The sequence below is a fragment of the Trachypithecus francoisi genome, unplaced genomic scaffold, assembly GCF_009764315.1.
Source record: "Trachypithecus francoisi isolate TF-2019V2 unplaced genomic scaffold, Tfra_2.0 Lachesis_group1, whole genome shotgun sequence".
NCBI lineage: Eukaryota > Metazoa > Chordata > Mammalia > Primates > Cercopithecidae > Trachypithecus > Trachypithecus francoisi.
This window is the reverse complement of record NW_022681454.1, coordinates 139,567,017-139,588,970: the sequence shown is the minus strand read 5'-3', so window position 1 is coordinate 139,588,970 and position 21,954 is coordinate 139,567,017. Positions and strand designations below refer to the sequence as shown.

General features: G+C 37.2%; 1 protein-coding gene across 2 annotated transcripts in view; it reads left to right on the top strand.

Annotated features, from left to right (window-relative positions):
- Positions 1-21,954, top strand: part of INPP4B (inositol polyphosphate-4-phosphatase type II B) — an 865,488-nt gene that overhangs the window by 120,802 nt on the left and 722,732 nt on the right. For both annotated transcript variants that reach the window (XM_033215348.1, XM_033215349.1), the window contains one exon: positions 4,249-4,311. The gene's annotated coding sequence lies outside the window, so the exon portion shown is untranslated. The remainder of the gene's footprint in view (positions 1-4,248; positions 4,312-21,954) is intronic.

The following is a 21,954-nucleotide window of genomic DNA, read 5'->3' as shown; positions in this document are numbered from 1 at the left end:
ATTCCCTAGTGGGAACGTAAGAACTGCACAGATATCTCCTATATTTCTAATCCAAAAGGGTTGGGAGACCTGGAGATTGGGGGAAGATTTTATGGAGTGAGCCGAGGGTGTACTAGAAATATACATAAGGAGAGATGGTATAGGGTGTTTTCCCCCTTGGAACCAGAGAAAGCTAATTCAAGGAGACTTTAGAGAGTCTAAAAGTTATCTCTTGAAGTTTTGAGGTTTTAGTGGAGACAGTGGACTGGTTTCTGATGAATTCAAAGACCAAAGATGAGGCAGTGAGCAGCTTATGGTAGAGCAAAGTAAAGATTCTGAATGGGGATTCATCTATTTTTCAGGGTCATTAGTTTCCTCTGGAAGAGAGGTGGGCCACGAATATGAGGTTGTCCTAGGTATTTCCTTAAGGCTTCTCAGCAACTGAACTGGTCTCAGCTGACTAGTGGCTGTGGATGGAGTAAGTAAAAAAGTGAGACAATACGACCCACATCAGGCAGAGTACAGGTGAAGGGTTTCCAGTGATTGGAGGGGAGTATTACTGAAGAACCAGGAAAAGCTCCAACGGGGAGAGAACCAACTTTGTGCCTGCCCCAAAGAGTGAACCTTCTTGCTTAGTGAGCAGAAAGTAAGCACTTTCCTTCTTCATTTATCTCTTGTTTCCTCACCTTTCCTTTTTCACTCCATTGCCACATTACAGAGGCATCAGGATCCAAGGTTCACTAGCTGGAAAAGAAGGACATGGGGGAAAAATAGGGACCAACAAATTCCTTTCCGTTGGCTATTGGCTCCCATTACAGTCCTTAAAACTGTAAGCCAGTTTGTCACATGCAGCTGGGTGTTCTGATTTCTAAATTGAGAATATGTTTGATGAGCTAGCAGAGGTCCCCAGCCCTCAAGCCATGGACAGGTAACTGTCTGTGGCCTGTTAGGAACCAGGCCACACAGTGGGAGATGAATGGTGGACAAGCAAGCATTACTGCCTGAGCTCCACCTCTAGTCACATCAACTGTAGCATTAGATTCTCATAGGAGCATGAACCCTCTTGTGAACTGCACATGCAAGGGATCTAGGTTGTGTGCTCCTTATGAGAATCTAATACCTGATGATCTGAGGTTTCATCTGGAAACCATTTCACCTCCCCCATCTTTAGAAAAAATTGTCCTGGGACCAAAAGGTTTGAGGACTACCAATTAAAGTAACCATAAGATTTTTTTTTTGAAATAAGTTCTAAGTGATCAGGGTCTAGGTAGAAGTCTGATTCTGGTTGGCCGAAGACACGTGTTATTAGTTTCTTTGGCTGCCATAAAACATTACCACTAATTGAGCAGTTTAGAACAAGAGAAATTCAATGTCACTTTTCTGGAGGCTAGAAATCTAAAATAAAGGTGTCGGCAGGGCCCTGCTCTCTCCAGAGGCTCTAGAGGAGAATCTGTTTGATGCCTTTCTCTTAGTTTCTGATGTTGCTGGCAGTCCTTGGCATTCCTTAGCTTGTAGATTTATCACTCCGATCTCTGCGTGTCTTGTCATATGGCTCTCTGTGTGTGTCTTTGTGTCACATGGCATTCTCTTCTCCATGTATGTTCATCCCTGTGTCGCATCTCTTCTTATAAGGTTACCAGTCATACTAGATTCAGGGTCCACCTTATCTAGCATAACCTCATCTTAAATTACATCTTAATTGCATCTGCAAAGATTCTTTCTGAGTAAGATCATATTTAGGGTAGGACTTCAATATATCTTTCGGGAGTACATAATTTAACCCACAACAGATGTTATGTAGATTTTGGTCTACTTGATGCCTGTACCTGGAGTTAGGGATTGTTGTTGGTATGAATCAAAGTCCCTTCCTAATTTCTTTATTTGGAAGACATGTATGCTGTACTCTTTCAAAATATACAATGTCAGGTTCTGAGTCTGAAACAGTGTTTCTTAGTTAAGCCCAGTCGGGGCTCAGCTATTAGAAATGACACTTTATATTTTGTCCATTTTCCTCCCAGTGCTGTTACTAATGTTTCTCTTCTTTGACATCCTCTGAGCATTTTAACAAGAAATTGAGAAGACTCCTGATAGACACTGTGAGTGGACCTCACGTTAATCTGGACTTCATTTTTTTTTAATGCTTCCAGTTTTTGTATACATTGCCCCATCTTCCTGGAAAGACATACTTGCTTACCTGTCTGTTAGGCCTTAGTACTTCAGAGTTCTCTTCTGTGAAATTTTCTTAGACCAAACAGTGCTGATTGTCAGCCATGTGTACCAGTTCAGCTATTCTGACTGTTTTTTGTGGGGATGGGGGACAGGGACTCTTCCTGTTGCCTAGGCTGGAGTGCAGTGCTATAATCTCAGTTCACTGTAGCCTCTGTCTCCTGGTCTCAAGTGATCTTCCCATCTCAGCTTTTCAAATGGCTAGGACTACAGGTATGCGCCACCAAACCTGACTAATTTTTGTTTTTGTAGAGACAAGGCCTTGCCATGTTACCCAGGCTGGTCTTGAACTCCTGGGTTCAAGCAATCCTCCTACCTTGGCCTTCCAAAGTGCTGGGATTACAGGGGTGAGCCACTGCACCCGGTCCTGACTTATTTTTTAAGAATATGTCTTAAATCCTTTTCCGACTCCAGAATATTCTTTTAATACTTCCTGCCCTTCAAACTCTGTGTATTGTCTAATGATGATATTTTCACCAATTACTTGAAATAATTGTCCACAGATGTGTTTCCTCTACTAAACTGTGCTTTTCTTAAGTCTCTCTTTGTTTGCTGTGGTTTCTTCAGTCTGTCACAGGCATTGGCTTGCAGTAGGGGCTCACCAAGTGTTTTCTGAATTGGATCAAGGGTTCATAAGAATAGTTAAGGGCCAGTTGCTTCAAGTGAGTCTTGAAGTATATCACAATTTCTTGAAGGCCTTCTTCAAGCTAAAGTTCTCAGCAAAATCAAGGGGAACCACTGCAGTCGAGCAGCTGACAGCTTACTAATCTTCTTGAAATACTGCTATTCAGTCTTTTTCACCCACCTGCCTGAAAGACCCAGAAGGACTCTCTTCCTTCATCATCACAGAATCTAATTAATAAATCGGCAAAATAGGTAATGTCCAGTATGATATGATTCAATCATTTTATTGTGTGGGGCAGTGATTCTCAATGGAATAGTAAGCTTTCTTTGTTGTTGTTATTTAAAGAACAATGATGATAATAGGAATAATAATGATGATATTATATTAGCTAATGCTTAGCTTGGTACTATGCTATGTTCTTCACATGTTTTTATCTCAATTATCAACTCCATGGGGGATAGGAAAAAATATCATTCCCGTATTACAGATGAAAAATGAAGACTTACAGAATTTATTTGTCCAAAATCACACAATTGGTAAGATGAAGTGATTGCAGTTATATCACTATTCTTATGACTGCTTTAGTCAATTAATCAATGTTGTTTTAAACTGTTAGCATCTTCTCTTTAGCCAAATAACTTTCTTAAGGGGTGAATTTAAAATTCTTACCTATCTATGTGACAGTCCTTTCTGGAAAGCTATTGCTCAGGCTTGAATTTTGTATCCTCCAATGTGAACATTTAGATAATGATGCAGTAAAATCTTTTATGGGATACTCCTCAAGATTGTTACACGTTAAGGGAGGGAATAAGATATATTTTCATAACTTTTGACTTCAATAGAGTACTTTCCTCCTCGTTGCAGCATAGAAAAGCTCTGAAATTACATCTCATAAGGAAGGAAATCTGCAATTATTTAGTTATCCCACAATATCTCATTTTATTACTTTGTGGAAAGACCAAAACTTGCATGAATATTTTAAAACCCATGCTCACTAGTAGTGGAAAGAAAGTCAGTTTAGATAATTGTAAATTCCATTTCAGACCATTGTATTCCAAGTAAATGTTCTGTCCTGACACGGCTTACATCTTGTCTTTTGAAATGATCGAAGCTAGTGCCTTTTCTTGCTCGAGTGCCAGTCTTGTTCACATGTGAGAGAAGAAAGAGAAGCAAAGAAAACAGGGCTGAGTATCTGCTGCAGTCAACCATGTTCTCAGCTGCAAGGGAGAAAGGACATTTGGGGAAGTAATTTGGCATTTAAAGCAAGTGTTTCCTGAGGCAGCTGCTGAATGGAGCTGAATATTTTGTTAAATTATTTTCTTCTCTGACCTTTATTACTAATGAATCTTCTTTAAGAAGCATTTAAAGAGGAAAAAAGAAAGGTTGTTTTTATTAATCTTCTTTCTCTTTTCCCATAGAACACAAAGAAATGGTGTTACCTGGCAAGAGATCTTCTGTCTTTTATGAAAAATTAGACAAAGGTAATGCTTATTTTGAATTGATATTTTTTTCAGTCTGTATAACTCTGATACATGAAACTAGTTGGCTATCCTTGATTACTGGTTTTAGATATTGAATTATCCATCAAAAAAGTAAATTATTATCTGAAAAGCCAAGGGAAGGCCTTACGATGATCATCAGATTGATAAGTGAACAGTACACTTTTAGATATATAATAGCTTTTCAAAACATTGTGGGTAATGGCTAATTTTCTGATACCATTTTGAAGTTTATGTTAATATATAAATAGGATCTTGACTATAAGATTGCAGTCTCTTTGGAAATAACTCCAATTGGTTTATCGTATTTACAAATGATAGGTGATAATAGCATTAGACCCTTGTTAGGGTACAATAAGATTCTTTGTGCCTTTATTTGGCATTAGATGATGACTTTATGTATTTTTTTGAATATACAAAAAAATTTCAATATGAATTTCTAAAAAATGTCATCAAGCTTTATGAAGACATCCTCATACAAAATACATATTTTCTTTGGAAATATTGAATTATATCATACAGTTGTTGAATAGCATGCCTGATTATGTTTAACAGATTGCATATTTAGTTGCTAAATTTTCAAATTGCTATGTGATTTATTTACATATGTTGTTTTAAGAATATGAAAACTCCTGCAAATATTCTAATGGCATATGCATGTATACAAAGTATGAGTATAGCAGCAGATAAACAATGTGTGTATGTTTTATGAATAAAACTGCTATCTCAAAAGAGATTTTTGCAGAAAAGTTTCAGACAGTTTAGAATTTTGAAGGAAACTGAGACATCCATTGAGTCCTGTCTACTTATATAGCTATGAAGATGTGATGACACTGTATGTTCATGAACATATATATTAATGAAATGTGTTATATATTTTTATATTAATTAGAATTGACTAGGTTTTATTTTTGACAAATTTCTGAATTTCTAAAAGCAAATGAGTACTGAAATAAAGGTAGCATTTAAATTTAATGGACATCAGCAGAAAACTTGTTTCTGAACTTTGATTTGCAGTTGAGCAAAAATAAATTGTTAAATTTGAATTACAAATGTGGTATATTTCTACATATTTCTGGCTTCTAGTTAATTCTTCAAAACAGGTGTAAACCCCTTGAGAAAATAGCTTCTTTTCCTAAGGGTAATCACCCTATCCAAGTTTTATCTATACTGAAATGTTAATTCAAATTAAAATATTCTTAAATGGTTAATAAAGTTAATTGAGGGTTGTCTTTTACATAGAACTATTAACTTTGACTCTGCAAATAGGGATATTAGAAAGAGAACAAATACAATATGTAGAAGAGGTTGAAGCTGAGCTGTGTGATGTAGGCATATGGAGATAAATGATAGAAAAGTGCTTGTTGAAGGGGACTCAATGGAAGATGGCACAGTAAAGAGAGAAAGAAAAATATCATGAATGACATGAAGCCAATTGGAAAGGTCAGGGATACATGTGCTTTAGAATATAAATAAGGCATGCAGGGAGCACAGACTCTCCAGGTTGCATTTATGTGCGTTTTTCTTTTCTCAGAGGTGTGTATATACTAATATACTCATTTTTAGGCTTTTATTTTATTTATTTAAGCTATGTATAACCTTAGTTTGAAGTGAATGTAACAAAGGAAGACTTGGGGTGAGGGAAAGTAATTCCCATTCGCGGGATAGAATTTTCAGCATCAGTGTACTCAGAATAACAAAATTCGTTTTTTGTCTGTTTGTTTTTCATTTTGAAAATAAAGAAATCATTCTGTGTATTGCCAAAATCCAAGAGCTTTGGCATGATACAACTCCCAAGGTGATTATGATCCGAGATATGTATGTTGTTGTGGAGGGTGGAAGTGAAATATGGAGGAGTAGCTGGAGATGGGAGAACTATGGCCAGGAGAAATGACATTCATGTCATTATCTTTCTGGGCTGGTCCTACAGGTTTGTTGAACTGGGGGTGTTTGCAATCTCGTAAAATTCCTATTAATAAGACAATACATGCTAACATATTAACATTCTGCCTATTATCTCAGATAGAATATATGCATTTAAATATCAATGTTTAAATAGTGAAAAATTTAAGACATACTAGTGAAGGTGTTATTTTTAAACAAATGGAACCATTCAGCTTTTCTTAGTTATACATGATGACTAACACATTCATTTTGTGTAGGATTAATTGTGGCAATGGGCTCAGCATGCAATCTGTTGGATTAACGGACACTTTTATGTGTGCAGATACCTGTGAGGTCTACATTTGACTCTTTTCAAAAGGGCATTTAAACAACTTTTCATGAAGTGTTTTAATGTGAAGTTATTGGTTATAAGTTATAGTTACAATATTCTTAATTTTGTCATCCAAAGACAGAGGCAACATCAATGAGGTTAAAATATCTTTCAATATACTTGGTAGGTATACTGTGGCTGGATTACGTGTGAAAATAGAGACTGTGATTCTGTTCAATTTTTACATAGGTTTACATGTCCTGGAAATAGATCAAATTTCAATTAAGGAAATTTCATGACTGTAATTATATTTTTATTATACAGGAATATTAAATTTTATTCTCACATATATTGAATTTTTTCTAGAGGAGATTGAAATAGCATATTAAGAATTCAGCAATTCTTTGAGGTACTATAGGTTTACTATATTTAGGCTTACTGTAAACACAATTTTGAAAATTGAAAAGAAACTGGGTTATAAGGCTACTGTATGGGGTTACTTATGTTCAAGGACAGTAAGAAATAAGTTGTAAATACATTGTTTACAGATTGATTTTATTTTGGTTTATTATTTGATGTAGAAAATGATACAGATGTGATACATGTTGAGATTCAAAAGGATAAAAACCTTGTGATATTTTAAGACTTTATTACAGATTATATATTATTTATCGCATACCTACTATAATAATAAATGAAAGTACAGCATCGTAACTTGCAGGTTGATTAATAAGTTAATGACCATGGATTTAAATGGGAGTTAGAAATAGTTTAGGGTTAGTGATGTAAAATACATGAAAATCTCAGAATGCCGAAATTAGGTTCTATGTCTGATATATACTATACAATGCTTTACAAAAATGTAGTTATAACATTGCGCACAGTATGCTCTCAATGAGTATTGAAACTGCAATCAGAGAATAAATCATTGAACACTCTTATGGAGAAATGATTAAAAGTAATTATTGAAGAAAAATTTCATGAAAAGCTATTACGGTAGTTTTTAAGAATTTGGCTTTTGTGGTTTTTTTCATTTGCAAAAAGTTCTTGGTCTTCTTAACTCTTCTGGGTATTAGTTTCTGTGCAATATTTTATCTTTTTGAAACTCTCAGAACTATAAACCATAGCATTGTCTACAATCAGCTCCTGCTACTATTCAAGTTCTTCCATAAATTCCTCAGCTATGTTTCTTACCCTATTTATGTCTCTCTTAACACCACATACTCCAAACATTCTTGTCTTTGCTTAGGTTTAAAGCTCTACTTTGAATGTCCAGTCTGCTTTCTTCTTTATTCCAAAAACTATATAATTTTAAAACTTTTCTTTAAGATGCTTTCTGAGACCTTCGTTATGTTACAACTATCTTTCTCCCTTAGCCAGCCTACACTGCATCACTCACACTTAGTTGTGGTATCTGTCATACTGTCATTGATTTGCATGTTTTGGTATATTCTTGTGTGTATAAGTGTGTGTGTGTGTGTGTGTGTGTGTATACAATTTGATATCATCATATATAAAAGTGCACGCACAGACATGGATTTTTTTTCTTCAATATAATTGTAAAAAAGATCTTTCTGCCTACCACGTTTACTTTTCCTTATGAGTAAAGCAGACAAATTTTGAGTGAATGAGATCCTTGAATCTCCAGGATTTCCATTGAAGGTATATTTAAATGACTAAAAGATCTCTTTGTAATAAGAAAGTTATAATTTAGCTATGTTTTGTATTAATTAGGACTACCTGGAGAATCTACTCAGCTTTTATGACTTTTTTATTTTTTTGAGTCAGAATTTCTCTGTCACCCAGGCTGGAGTGTAGCGGCGTAATCTCGGCTCACTGCAACCTCTGTCTCCTGGTTTCAAGAGATTCTCCTGCCTCAGCCTCCCAAGTAGCTGGGACTACAGGTGTGTGCCACAACGCCTGGCTAATTTTTGTATTTTTAGTAGAGACAGGGTTTCACCATGTTAGCCAGGATGATCTCGATCTCCTGACCTCGTGATCTGCCCACCTCATCCTCCCAAAGTGCCGGGATTACAGGCATGAGCCACAGCGCCCGGTCTTATGACATCTTTTTAATAAGAATGAAATCTAAATTCAAATCAACTAATTTATAACACTACTGTAGGAACACATTCTCTTCACCAAAGGGAGATGGCCTCATTCTATCACTTACTGGCTTTGTGCTACTCTATATATCACTCCAGAAAAATCTAACCTGCCCTACCCAACAAAGGCATTTTTGTTCAAGAGCATATACTCTGCTCTATAGTGGAGTCTCTCTAGGCTAAGATCCTAAAAGTACTTAAATGCGAGGTATGGAAATGGAGTAGGGTCATGATTATTTGGAAAGCTGAAAAGAAATTAGGCCTATTGGGGTTGGGGAGAAGGCTTTGGGACTCTCAGAGAATTGGCAATTCCCAGTAAAGGACTAAAGTCTTTGAGGAGATTGGTTCCTTTAAGGCTTTAGCAGATCTGTTCATTTTTATTTCTGGTTTTGCAGCACTAAGATTACCTTGGAAGGAGAATCACATCATTGAAGGCAAAGTGATCTGGGCTACAAATAATTGGTAACATGTCCACTAGATTTTGCAAGTACACACATGAATATAAATGTATGTTTGTTCTTCTCTCTCTCTCTCTCTATATATATATATATATGTATATATATATATATGATGCTGAAAACCATACACACACACACACGAGATGCACTCTAGCCTGGGTGACAAAGTAAGACCTTGTCTCAAACAATAAAAATAAGAAAGCTGTATGTGTGTATGTGTGTGTGTGTGTGTGTGTGTATATATATATAGAGAGAGAGAGAGAGAGAGAGAGAGATTACACACACACACACACACACACACACACACACACATGCAGTTGGTCATTCACATTCATGGTTTCCACATCCACAGATTCAACCAACTGGGAATCAAAAATATTTGGAAAACAGACAATAAAAAATAATCCAAATTAAAAGACAATGCAGTATAACAACTATTTACATAGCATTTACACTGTAGTAGGTATTATAATCTAGAGATGATATGAAGTGTCTTGGAGGATGTGCGTAGGTTATATGCAAAGACTATGCCATTTTATATAAGGGACTTGAACATCTACGTATTCTGGTGCATTGGGAAAGAGGAATCCTGGAACTATATCCCACTGGATAATGAGGCATAGCTCTCTATATTTTAATGAATTTGATGTTTTAAAAAGTATACCACTAGATGTCAGTAGCAACCTCCTGGGGTTCCCGTGACCCTAGTTTGTTAACAATAAAAAATGGTACTTCATTAGAACATCTTATCTGGGAATAGTGGGTACTTAATTTGAAAGTTTAAGAACTATTTTTTTTTTTTTTTTTTGCTATACAAAGAGTAGGATTGCAGGCATAAAATATTTTGGAATTATTTTCTAAACCAGTTTCTGTTCACATGTAACAAGTTATTTTTACTTCCAGTATTCTCTGTATCATGGAGATGGCAATGAAGAATTATGGGCAAACTTGAGTAATTTGTCAGGAATTGTACCTGATGCCAGGTACTGGCATCTAAACTTCTGCTTCGATGCTTTATGATTCATTTATGCTGTCATTGGATGAGTATTTGTGCTTTGGGTTTGTTTCGTTCTGGTTTTGTAAAAGTGTTTGGTGCTGTAGCCCATCAGAAGACTGTCTGGTATTAATTTTTTGGCATCTACATCTGTGCCCTTTTTACTTAGTAAATTTTATCTTTAAATTTTTTCCTTAATAATTTCTAAACTTTCATGGATCTCTGTTCAATTGTTACAAGGTATTCAACTTTTGGATAGATGCCATTATTATGAGTGTTTGCTCATGAGTTGACAACATAATCTAGAAATAAGAAAAAATGATATTTTCCTTGAATTATAGCACATATAATTTTTTAGTCCTTAAGAATGAGTAAAAGTGTCTCATTTTTTTCACAAATTAATAAGAAAATTGTAGGCTGGGTGCAATGGCTCATGCCTGTAATCCCAGCACTTTGGGAGACCGAGGTGTGCAGATCACTTGAAGCCAGGAGTTCGAGACCAGCCTGGGCAGCATTGCAAAACCCCATTTTTACTAAGAATACAAAAATTAGGTGGGCATGTGAAGGGCACCTGTAGTCCTAGCTACTCAGGAGGCTGAGGTGGGAGGATCACCTAACCCCCGAGTGGTCGAGGCGGCAGTGAGCCGTGATCAAACTACTGTGCTCCAGCCTGGGTGGCAAAGTAAGACCCTGTCTCAAAAAATAAAACATAAGAAAATTGTAGTATTGGCCAATGTTCAATAGATACTGATAATGTTATTTTAAATAATGCCATTAATTTTTTATAAGGTTAGGTTTACATTAGCAGGAGGATTCAGTCTAATTTGTTGGATCTTAGGCATGAGTTAGAAATCAGTCATAGGTGATTGGGCGTGAGTCAACCAAGTGTGAAGCAGATTTGTAAGTGATAAAGAGAAAGGAAGAGTTGTTCCCATTTCTCTCCCTTGGAAAAAAATCCACTTTAAATCCATTCAAGATGTAAAGATAATTACAAAAACATTTGCTTTCCTGAAGCACATTGTACCAAGGAAAATATTAATGTAAATATTATATCTTTATCATGTTTAAGATTTTTAAAAATTATTTTAGTTGGTATAGTGAGGTGGGGCTAACTGAGAGAGTGCACAGGCTAAGGGAGTACGTACTTTCATACTGAAGTTGTTGTATTTGAGGATTATTGGTTTAACTTCATAAGATTAACACTGAGTTTCTTAAATCTTACTGAGTTTTGCATCTCTGTTTTAGAACTACCAGTAAAAAGGACTTATCAGGATTTTCCCCAAGACTGTGATTGTTATTCTTTAATTATGTTTACAGGTGATGAGGCAGACGTTTGAAATCATGCTGCAGTTGCTTGGCATGAACATCAAGCTAGTGCTGTGCCTTTCATTCATGAATAGTGCTTGCTCATGGCCCTGATTCCCTGTGCCATGAGAAACTGCTATTCATGAATGGAAGGCACAGCACTAGCTTGATGTGCAGTTAAGACACTCTTATCATAGAGTCTGATACGGAAGCACAAGTTTGCTTGATCTAGAATAGTCCAGCCTATGTTTCCCATACTTAACTTTCTAGAAGGGGCGAGGAATAAGATCTGACTGGGGCATCTGTCTTCAGTCTGCCACTTTCTTCATAATTTATAGTTAAATGACAACTGCTCATGAGATATTTTGAATAGAGAGGGTGCCAATTTTAAACAAACTGTTTTAACTACACTTAAAAAGCTAACTTCCATGTCTACATGTATCAGTGCGTTTCTTCTCAACATGTTCATTTGCTTGCACATTTATGTGGATTAAGTTAAAACAGAGAGAATGAAATTTCCTTTGGGCTATTTCATAAATTCAAACACCTCAGTCTGACATTCAAAGACCACTTTTCCACTGCTGCATTCTAAATTTTCTCAACCTCATTTCCAGTCGATGCCTCACCCAGATGTTGCCTTGTAGCTATACCGCCTGGTTGATCTCATATGTGTGTGACTTACTTGTTTCTACCTTGATGGCTTTGCATTTACCATTCTTTCCACCTAGAATTTGACTCTTTTCTCTCCTTTCCTAACATCTTATTCTTCATTTCAGAGACAACAGAGTGTGCAAGGGGCAATTCTCTTTTTTTTGTTTGTTTGTTTTGCTTTTATTATTATTATTATTATACTTTAAGTTCTAGAGTACATGTGCATAACGTGCAGGTTGTTACATATGTATACATGTGCCATGTTGGTTTGCTGTAACCATTAACTCATTATTTACATTAGGTATTTCTCCTAATGCCATCCCTCCCCCAGTCCCCCACCCCATGACAGGCCCTGGTGTGTGATGTTCCCCACCCTGTGTCCAAGTGATCTCATTGTTCAATTCCCACCTATGAGTGAGCACATGCAGTGTTTGGTTTTCTGTCCTTGTGATAGTTTGCTCAGAATGATGGTTTCCAGCTTCATCCATGTTCCTACAAAGGACATGAACTCATCCTTTTTTATGGCTGCATAGTATTCCTTGGCGTATATGTGCCACATTTTCTTAATCCAGTCTACCATTGATGGATATTTTGGAAGCCAGATAGTTTGGGTTCAAATCCCAGACTGGTAACTTCTTAGCTTATTGCTGCCTGGCTGAAGCAAGCTATTTAAGCTCTGTGTCTCCTATTGCCTTCTTCTAAAAAACTGGGAAAGAAGATACTTACATAATTTAGTTACTTAAGTGAGGATATTAATAGAAACTTAAACTAGTTACTGGCACATAGTAAGTAGTTAATGTGTATTAGCCACTATGAATTCCATCAAGTCAGTTTCAAAATTCATCCTCATAAAATTTAGTGCCAAAATTTACTGTCCTTCATGCAGCCACTAATCTCATTAGCCTGTATTTCAAGGTCTAACAGCCCACCCTATCAGTACTTTTGCGTTTGGCAATCTATACATTTTAACCACTTGGTATATTCATTTCCTCATCAATAAAAAGGACAAATAATACTTGCCATGGTCATACCTAGGGTTATTATGAAGATAAAACTAGAAAATAGAAATAATAAGATTGATCATAGTAACCATTTATCCTGCTGTTATGTGTAAGAAACTGAATTAGAAGTTTTACTTATGTTAATCTATCACTTGATACCTTATCCTCATGTTGGTAGCAGGGTTCTAAGAAAGAGAAGGCAGAAATGTGAAAGAACTCTTGAGGCCCAAGGTTCAGAACTGACACAAATTACTGCATGCTACTGACCATTACAATTGGTTGGATAGAAGAGGTGGAAGAAGTGAGGTTGTTTTACAATGAATATGCCAGAAATCCATTCTACATATGAAAAACCTTAAATAAAATGAGTTTTAAATACTTGCTGCTAGGGTAGACTTGGGACCTCTACCTGGGCTATTAGGAAACTTTACTTTTCAGGACTCAGTGATTCTACAAGGATGGGGCATGTGTCCTGAGCACAATTTTTCATAGCCATAACATGAGAAATGCTATTTAAGAGAGAAAGATTCTTCTTTTAGGATCAAAATTGTCAGGATGTTGACTTAATGGCAGCCAGTCATTTTTTGTTCTGCCATTTGGGGAATATAATGAGAGATAAGAAAGAGCCAAGACACGGAATGAATGAGCAAGTATTAGAAAGATGCAATAGTATCATTTGGATCACTGAATCTAGCCGTACTTGAAGTCTGTAACTTGCTAATTTTTATAGAATATGTATGTGTATGTTATTAAATAGGTTTGACTAAGATTTCTTTTATTTGAGTCCGAAACAATTTTAATTAATGACAATGGATTAGTTTGCAAAAATGGACACAGCAATGTCTCTAGTCTCACATATTCTTCCAGAACCTCATTGGCATCTCCATCAAGAGATGAGAACTATTTTCCCCTCCCTTGAACCTGAGTGGGTTTGTGTCTGCTCTGATAAGCACTGGAGAAGTAATGCTATGTGATCTCCAAATGTAGTCATAAAGTTGACATAGAAGCTGCTTGCCTATCTCTTTTTTGGGACCCCTGTCCTTAGAATCTGGCGATCATGTTGTGAGAAAGTCCAGGCCTAATGGAGTAACCATTTGTAAGGTGTTCTAGCTGACAGTCCAGCTAAGGTCTCTGCCAATAGCCAGCATCATTTGCCAACCATGTAAATAAACAAATCTTCAAATGGTCTCAGCTCCTAGCCTTGGCACAGTTCAAGTGATAATGAGTGAAACAGAGAAAAACTATCTCCCCATGATCCCAGTCTAAAACGCAGATTCATGAACAAAACAAATGTCAGTATTTGAAGCTACTAAATGCTGTGATAATTTGTTAGGCAGTCATAGCTAATTGCAACGCTAACTTCTCCCATAGCTCCTTCCCAGGGCTCTCTTCTGCTACACTTGTCAGACCTGCTCTACCTGGTACTGCCATTCCACTTTCACCTGTGCCTTTATTTCTACACACTTTGCTTTACCAGGTGGTTATAGACATTTTGTATTCAGTATTGTATTTCATTGGCTTTGTGATATACTATTCTTGGATGAAAATGGGGTTGGAGATCCCCATGTTACTCTATGCCCCCTATTAAAAAGCTGGTATTCCAACTTGACAAATTCTACTCCTACTCTCTACTGCTATGCTAGCTGATAGCCACTAGGCACATGTGATTATCTGAATTTGAATTAAATTCAAATTAAATAAAATTGGGAATTTCTTTACACTAGCCACATTTCAAGTGCTCAATATTTATATGCAACTACTGGCTAACATACTGGACATTGCAAAATTATACAGCATTTTAATCATCTCACTGTTCTATTAGATGATACTGTTCCAATTTGCAAATCGCACATGTGGTCCAAGGCTAAATCCCTTAAATACCAGGATTCAATGATGAAAATCTTTTTACCTAGAACAGAGAGCTCAAAAGGATTTGGTCTCTCTTACCCAGGTATGAGCTCTGGGAGAGGACAGAGATGAAAATCTCTACTTCAGTTAACAGGGTTATGTTTCATTTATATTCACATGAAAAGACTGCCTTTGGTAGATTTACCTAATTTATTTCCTAGCCACTGGACATGTGGACAATTGTTTATTTTCTTGAGTATATTAGTTTCTGTTCATCAGTTCAGTCTGATTTGTAGAACAGTTCAATTCCCAGAAGATAACCCAGATATCTTTTGCAAATATTTGGGGCCCTTGTTCTCCCAGCAGAGAGTCCTCATGAGTATACAGGGCTCCTGTTGACTTGAAAGTGAACTCTGGCTGTAGAGTGGATATTACTCCCTTAAAAGAGAAAAAGAGTAACTTCAAGGCAAAAAGGGCATTTATTCTCCCTGGGTGTAAGTTTCCTTAAAAGCTTGTTTATTGATTTTTCTTGTAACAACTGAGCTTGCAAGCTATAAAAGAGAAAAACAAAAACAAATAGAAGCAGGGAAATAATATCAACGATCAACAAGTTTATTCATCAGCTTTATCTCATTTGTAGTCAGTCACCACAGGTCTGTAAAATAAAAAGCACCACATGCAGCAATCCCAGTTTTTATTATGGAATCCATAGACTTTAGCTGATCAAAAGGGAAAACAAACACTTCAATTTTCAAGCAAGGGTCTATTCTCATTAAAAGTGATTGTGCCTGAATTTATGTCAAGGTGTGAGGAAAGTACGGAAAGTAAAGAGAAAAGAAGAGAACATAGTTGAGGGCGTGATGCTTGCTACTATGACAATGGCTCCAAGTTTGATTTCTAATCAGTCTGTCAAATTGCCGGAAATACCCTCTGAAGGGGTGGCCTGCCCCTCCACACTTGTGGGTGTTTCTCGTTAGGTGGAACGAGAGACTTGAGAACAGAAATAAGACACAGAAACAAAGTATAGAGAAAGAAAAGTGGGGCCCAGGGGACTGGCGCTCAGCTTACAGAGGACCCACGCCGGCACCGGTCTCTGAGTTCCCTTAGTATTTATTGATAATTATCTTTACCATCAAAAAGACAAGGGAGTGGCAGGACAATAGGATCATTTTAGGGAGAAAATCAGCAGTAAGACATATAAAGATCTCTGTGACCTGAATAAGTTCAAAGGAAAATGCTGTGCCTTGAGATGCATATGCAAACATCTCCATAAACCTTTAAGCAGCATTGCTCCAGCAAGTCCCACCTTATTCCTAAAGGTGGTTTTCTCCTTGCTCAGTAAACAAAGCACACAATGGGTTTTACAACGAGATGTTCCATTGCCCAGGGACGAGCAGGAGACAAATGCTTTTCTCTTACTTGAGATTAAGAGAATGGTGATGACCTCTAACCACAAGCAGCCTTTAGGCACTTGTTTAACAAGGCACATCCTGCACAGCCCAAAATCCTTTAAACCTTAAATCACCACAGCACATGTCTCTTGCAAGGACAAGGCTGGGGGTAGGGTCACAGATTAACAGCATCTCAAATACAGAACCAAATGGAGTCTCTTATGTCTGCTTCTTTCTATATAGACACAGTAACAGGCTGATCTCTCTTTCTTTTCCCCACAACCCTCTGCTAATATTGTTCCTATTGGAAGACATAGTCCTAATTTTATGACCCATGTGATGAACCTTTAAGAAAGTCCTATCCTCAGGTAATTTTGGAAAATGTTGAATTTTATATCCCCCTCCCGTAATTTTATGATGCACATTAGAATATTAGTCTCTGAGAAATCTTGCTGTAAAGAAACCTGTTTCACTTTGTTTAACCCAACATTTTCTCAAATTGGTGAACGATGAAGCCTTCTATATTTTAGTATATGTTTTCATGTAATACTCATTGCATCTAGTGGTACTAGGTTTCAATGAAGCACATTGTAAAATGCTGCTTTAGATGAAAACATGGTTTCCTAAGTGGGAAGCCCAAAGTTTACCCAGTGAGAGGGTAACACTTTAACACATTAGCATTTATTTAGACAGACTGGCTTTCCTAAATGAGCAGGATCTTAAGACCCCGAGGATGTGGAACAGGCCAGCACATACTTCCTAAGGAGTGCTGTTTCAGGGGGCTCCAGGGACACTCAAGGGTGGACAACCATATCTGGCAAGGCCTTTTTTGGGACATGAGGCTTTCAGAGTTATGTTCCTGGAAAGGTCGATTTTGGAAGGCATCAAATGGAAGATTATTAGTTCAAGAAAATTTAATAGTGCTGCTGTGTGACTTTCAGAGAATGTTCAATAACTTCCTTTTCTCTTTAAGTAAGTATTTCTCAGAAGAGTAGACTTGTCTTACTGTTTCTGCTTTCTCACCAACCATTTACTCTTCGATCCACAACAATCTTTCACTTATTCTCTCATTCCAACAGAACACCTCTTTCGCCAATTTTCCATTTGCCAAATGCAGTAGACTCTTTCTGGGTGAACTTACTAGCTTCCTCTATGATTCTGTATCCTACCTAAATGCTTTTGACTTCCATATTTCTAGCTCTAGCCCAGGCTACACTTTTGAACTTCAAAATTGTATCCCCAGAGACATCTTGAACTGATGTTCAAAACTGATCCCAAAAAGTTGCACTTTCATTCTCTTCCTTCTATAGATTCTTTGAAGAGCCTATAGATTCCTATTGGTTTTGACAATTGTCAAAATATTTTCTCTGTCCCATAATTCCCCTTTCTTTCCTTTCCTTAGGCTTCAGCAAAACACTGGCCTCAGAGTCAAAACATAGCTCTTCCACCTGATATATGGGGACCCTGTACATGTTTGTTATTCTCTTTAATGTCTTATTTTTCTCATCTGTAAGATGGAGATAATAGTACCACCTAAGAGAGTTATTGTAATTCTGTGGAAATTAGATGAGGATAAAGTGGGGGTGTTGAGAGAAAATTAAGTTGTTTTCTTTCCTCTCCCTAAGAATGAGGGCTTGGGAGAAGTACTTATTTATTATTAGGGGAAAAATCTTAGTGGATTAACTGACATTTGTATGGTAAAAAATATCTCTTTAAAATACTATAGTAGTGAATAAAAAAGAAAACAAGTATGTTTGCGTTTGGCTAGTTTTCATGAGACAATAATTTATCAATTTTTTTCTTTCAATATACAATGATATGCTATTGCCGGGAAAATAAAAGAAGGAAACTAAACTATCTTTAACACATTTTAGGCCAATAGAAATGATCTTGTGTGTGATGGAGTAGATAAAAAAGAAGGACCCAATGGCAGCATACCTTGGACATTTGGATTATCTGTTCATCCCAGCTCATGTGCAGGTATCTGCATTTTATAGGGTCAGCCAGCAGGAACACAGTTAAGGGTAGGATTCAGATGTCCTCATCTTTTAAGACCTGGCTACTAATTTTAGTCAATTTCATATAAACATCTCTTATTTTTGCCTAGTGGCTATCTTAGTCACCCTACTGCTATGACAAAGTGCCTTGGCTTGGTTAATTTATAAACAATAGAAACTTATTCTAATAATTCTAGAAGCTGGGAAGTCCAAGATCAAGGCACCAGCAGATTTGGTGTCTGGTGAGGGCTAGCACTCTCTTGTTACATCCTCACATGGTAGAAGGTGCAAAAGTGATGAACATCTCTTTTGGATCTCTTTAATTTATTTATTGTTATTATTTTTGAGACAGAGTCTCACTCTGTCACACAGGCTGGAGTGCAGTGGCACAATCTCTGCTCACTGCAACCTCCGCCTCCTGCATTCAAGCCATTCTCATGCCTCAGTCTTTCGAGTAACTGGAACTACAGTCATGTGCCACCATGATGAGCTACTTTTTGACTTTTCAGTAGAGATGGGTTTTTTGCCATTTTGGCCAGGCTGGTCTCTAATTCCTGTCCTCAAGTGATCTGCCCGCCTCAGCCTTCCAAAGTGCTAGGGTTATAGTCATGAGCCACGTGTCCAGCCTACACCTCTTATATAAGGTCATCAATTTCATCCATAAAGGCTCTGTCCTTATGACTTAATCACTTTCCAGAGGTCCCACCTCTTAATACTATTACATTGGCAAATAAGTTTCAACATACTAATTTTGTGGGGACACATTCAGACCATAGCAATGGTAAAGAGTCCTTTCTAAAACTGCATTAGTGAGAGATAACTGAATAGAATAATACACATAGCCATGTGTACTCTTAGGTCTACTATGATAAGAACAATAATAAATGATTGATGATAGTCACTCATTTTTAAATAAATATTATTAATCTCTTTCTATGAGCCACTGATTCTAGATGCTGGGAATATAGCAGTCTACAAAACAGAAATTACTATGCTGCTCAATCTTATGATCCAGTTAAAGAAGACAGGCAGTAAAAAAATAAGTATAAAGTATTCTATAAAGAGACTATGGAGAAAAGTAAAGCTGGAAAGGGGGACAGAGCATGTTGTGGTGGGGCTGGAGTTATATATTTAAATAGGGAGGCCTGGGAGGCCTCTCTGAGAAGATCCTATTTGAGCAAAGACTGGAAGGAGGTCATAGGGTCAAAGAGCGGTTTTGATAAAAGGAATCAAAACCTTTGATCTGACTTTCCTTTCACTAAGGTCACTCTAGCCACTTTTGAGAATCAACAGAAGGAAAGATCTAGACAAGAGACAATAGTAATGGGGCCCAAAAGAAGTGTTGGAAGGGACATGTTGCAGAGATAAAGTTCAATTTTAGTGTATATGGCTTCTCTAAGGCTCATGCTCTCTTCTGCAGAAGTGCCAGGATTTAAAGAGTAGAGTGAGGGAGAGACACCAAGGAACCAAAACTAGAGAGAAATACCAGAGAGATGGGAAAAGAATCATTTGTGCTGTCACAAAAGCAAAGACAGTGCAAGTTTTAAGAAGATATGAACAATGTACACCACTGCAGAGAATTCAACTATGAATGTATTATATCTGAAGAAGATACATCAGATTTGACAAATAGAAGTTCATCTGTGGCATTTTCAAGAGTAGTTTTGTTATGCCCAGACCGTTTGTTCCCCGAAGAAGACCACCAGAGTCCAGAGTCAAAGCCAAGCGGCAAGGATCTTTAATGCAAGTTCGAACTTGGTCCCTCCGTTCTATAACATACAAGAGGGCCTCGAATGATGCATGTGCCCGCTTTTTATAACCCGATGCATACAGGATATATAAGGTTACAGAGGTACAAAGGAATTGTTTTGGTTGCAGCATCACAACTGGTAATTTGGTTAATACAATTAACAGTTTCTATTTGTTCCCGTGCATTTAGTAAAACTACAAACGGTTGTGACCTTATCGGGGGTTCTCTAGGTGGTGTTTCTGAGATGTGTGGGGAGGGGGATGTATCTGCGTTGGGCTCAGGAAGTTGGGACAAAATAGAGGATTGTTTGTACTGGGCCCAGGACTAAGATATGTGGCAGACACTGGTAATTAGAGCAGGACAGAGACTTTCACAACGTTTGTCCTTACAATGTCTGGAGTCTATAGATAACCTTAATCGGTTAGGTCCGGGGTCGATCTTTAACTAGGCTCAGGGAGCCGCCCGGGCCATTTGCCTGTGGCCTTTATTTCTGCCTTTTAGTCTCTTCATTTGATCTCTTTCAGTTTTAGTGGAGTTACTAAAGCAAAAACAACTGATTGAGATTGGGAAGTAATGAGGTATAGGTGGAGGATATAGATTGCTCATTCATGAAGTTTGATAGACACAAAAAAAGTAGATTTCAATATGTGAAAATATTTTGTGAGATAAAAATTACTTTTTATATGTGCAGTATACTATTATATTTTCCATTCTCTTTTTAAAAAAAGCTTTATTTTATTAAATAATTTTATAACCCACTCTAGGGTTTTGACTCATGATTTCAACAACATGATCATATGTAGCAATCAAGGATAAAAGATTGTCTCTTGGAACCATTGTCCACATCCTCTACCATGTTTGTCAGTATCATATCTTGGCCATTTTGATGAAGCTTTCAAAAACATCATCTCTCTCTTACATATAAAATTTTTACCCTTCAATGTATAGTCACCAACTGGAAATCAATAGGAAAGCTAATCCAAACACATTCTAATATCATTAAGACTCAGTATACAGTTAAAGGCATTGGCTGTGCTCATAAATTTATCCTGCCAACAAAAAATATGGGCAAGTTTCCCTACTTTGATTTTATTCTGTCTCTATGACCTCTGAGATAGAAATCCACGGCCTAGGGCAGAAGGAGTTAACTGTGCTGGAGAGCTTTCATCCCTATTGAGATCTGGAATGGATCTTCTTGAGCAGTGCTTGGCATATACTAGAGGCTAAGACATATTTGTCAAATAAACAAATGGCATTAAGTAATATATTTTTTGAAAATCAGAAAATTTGCATAGGCCAATAGAAATGATCATTTCCTCCTGTGCTGTAAATCTATGCCAATGCAATACTAAAGCTTATAGAACAATATGAAAAATAAACTTGAAAGGAAATGAGAGGTGGGCAGTAGACAGAGGGGGTTACAGATCAAAGGACAATTTCCCTTCTGAGACAAAGCAGGTAATAAGTTGAAAAGAAAGTGTATTAGTCCATTCTTGCATTTCTATAAAGAACTACCTAATACTGGGTAATTAATACAGGAGGAGATTTAATTGGCTCATGGTTCCACAGGCTGTACAGCAAGCATGGCCAGGGAGGTCTCAGGAAACTTACACTCATGGTGGTAGGAGAAGAGGAAGGATGTACACCTTACATGGCTGGAGCAGGAGAAAGAGTGAATGGGAGGTGCTACACAGTTTTAAACAACCAGATCTCATGAGAACTCACTATTATGAGAACAGCAAGGGAGAAGTCTGCCCCCATAATATAATCACATCCCACCAGACCCCTTCTCCAACATTGGTGATTACAATTTGACATGCGATTTGGGCAGGGACACAAATCTAAACCATATTATTTCACCTCTGGCCTCTCCTATATCTCATGTCCTTCTTACATTGTAAAATGCAACC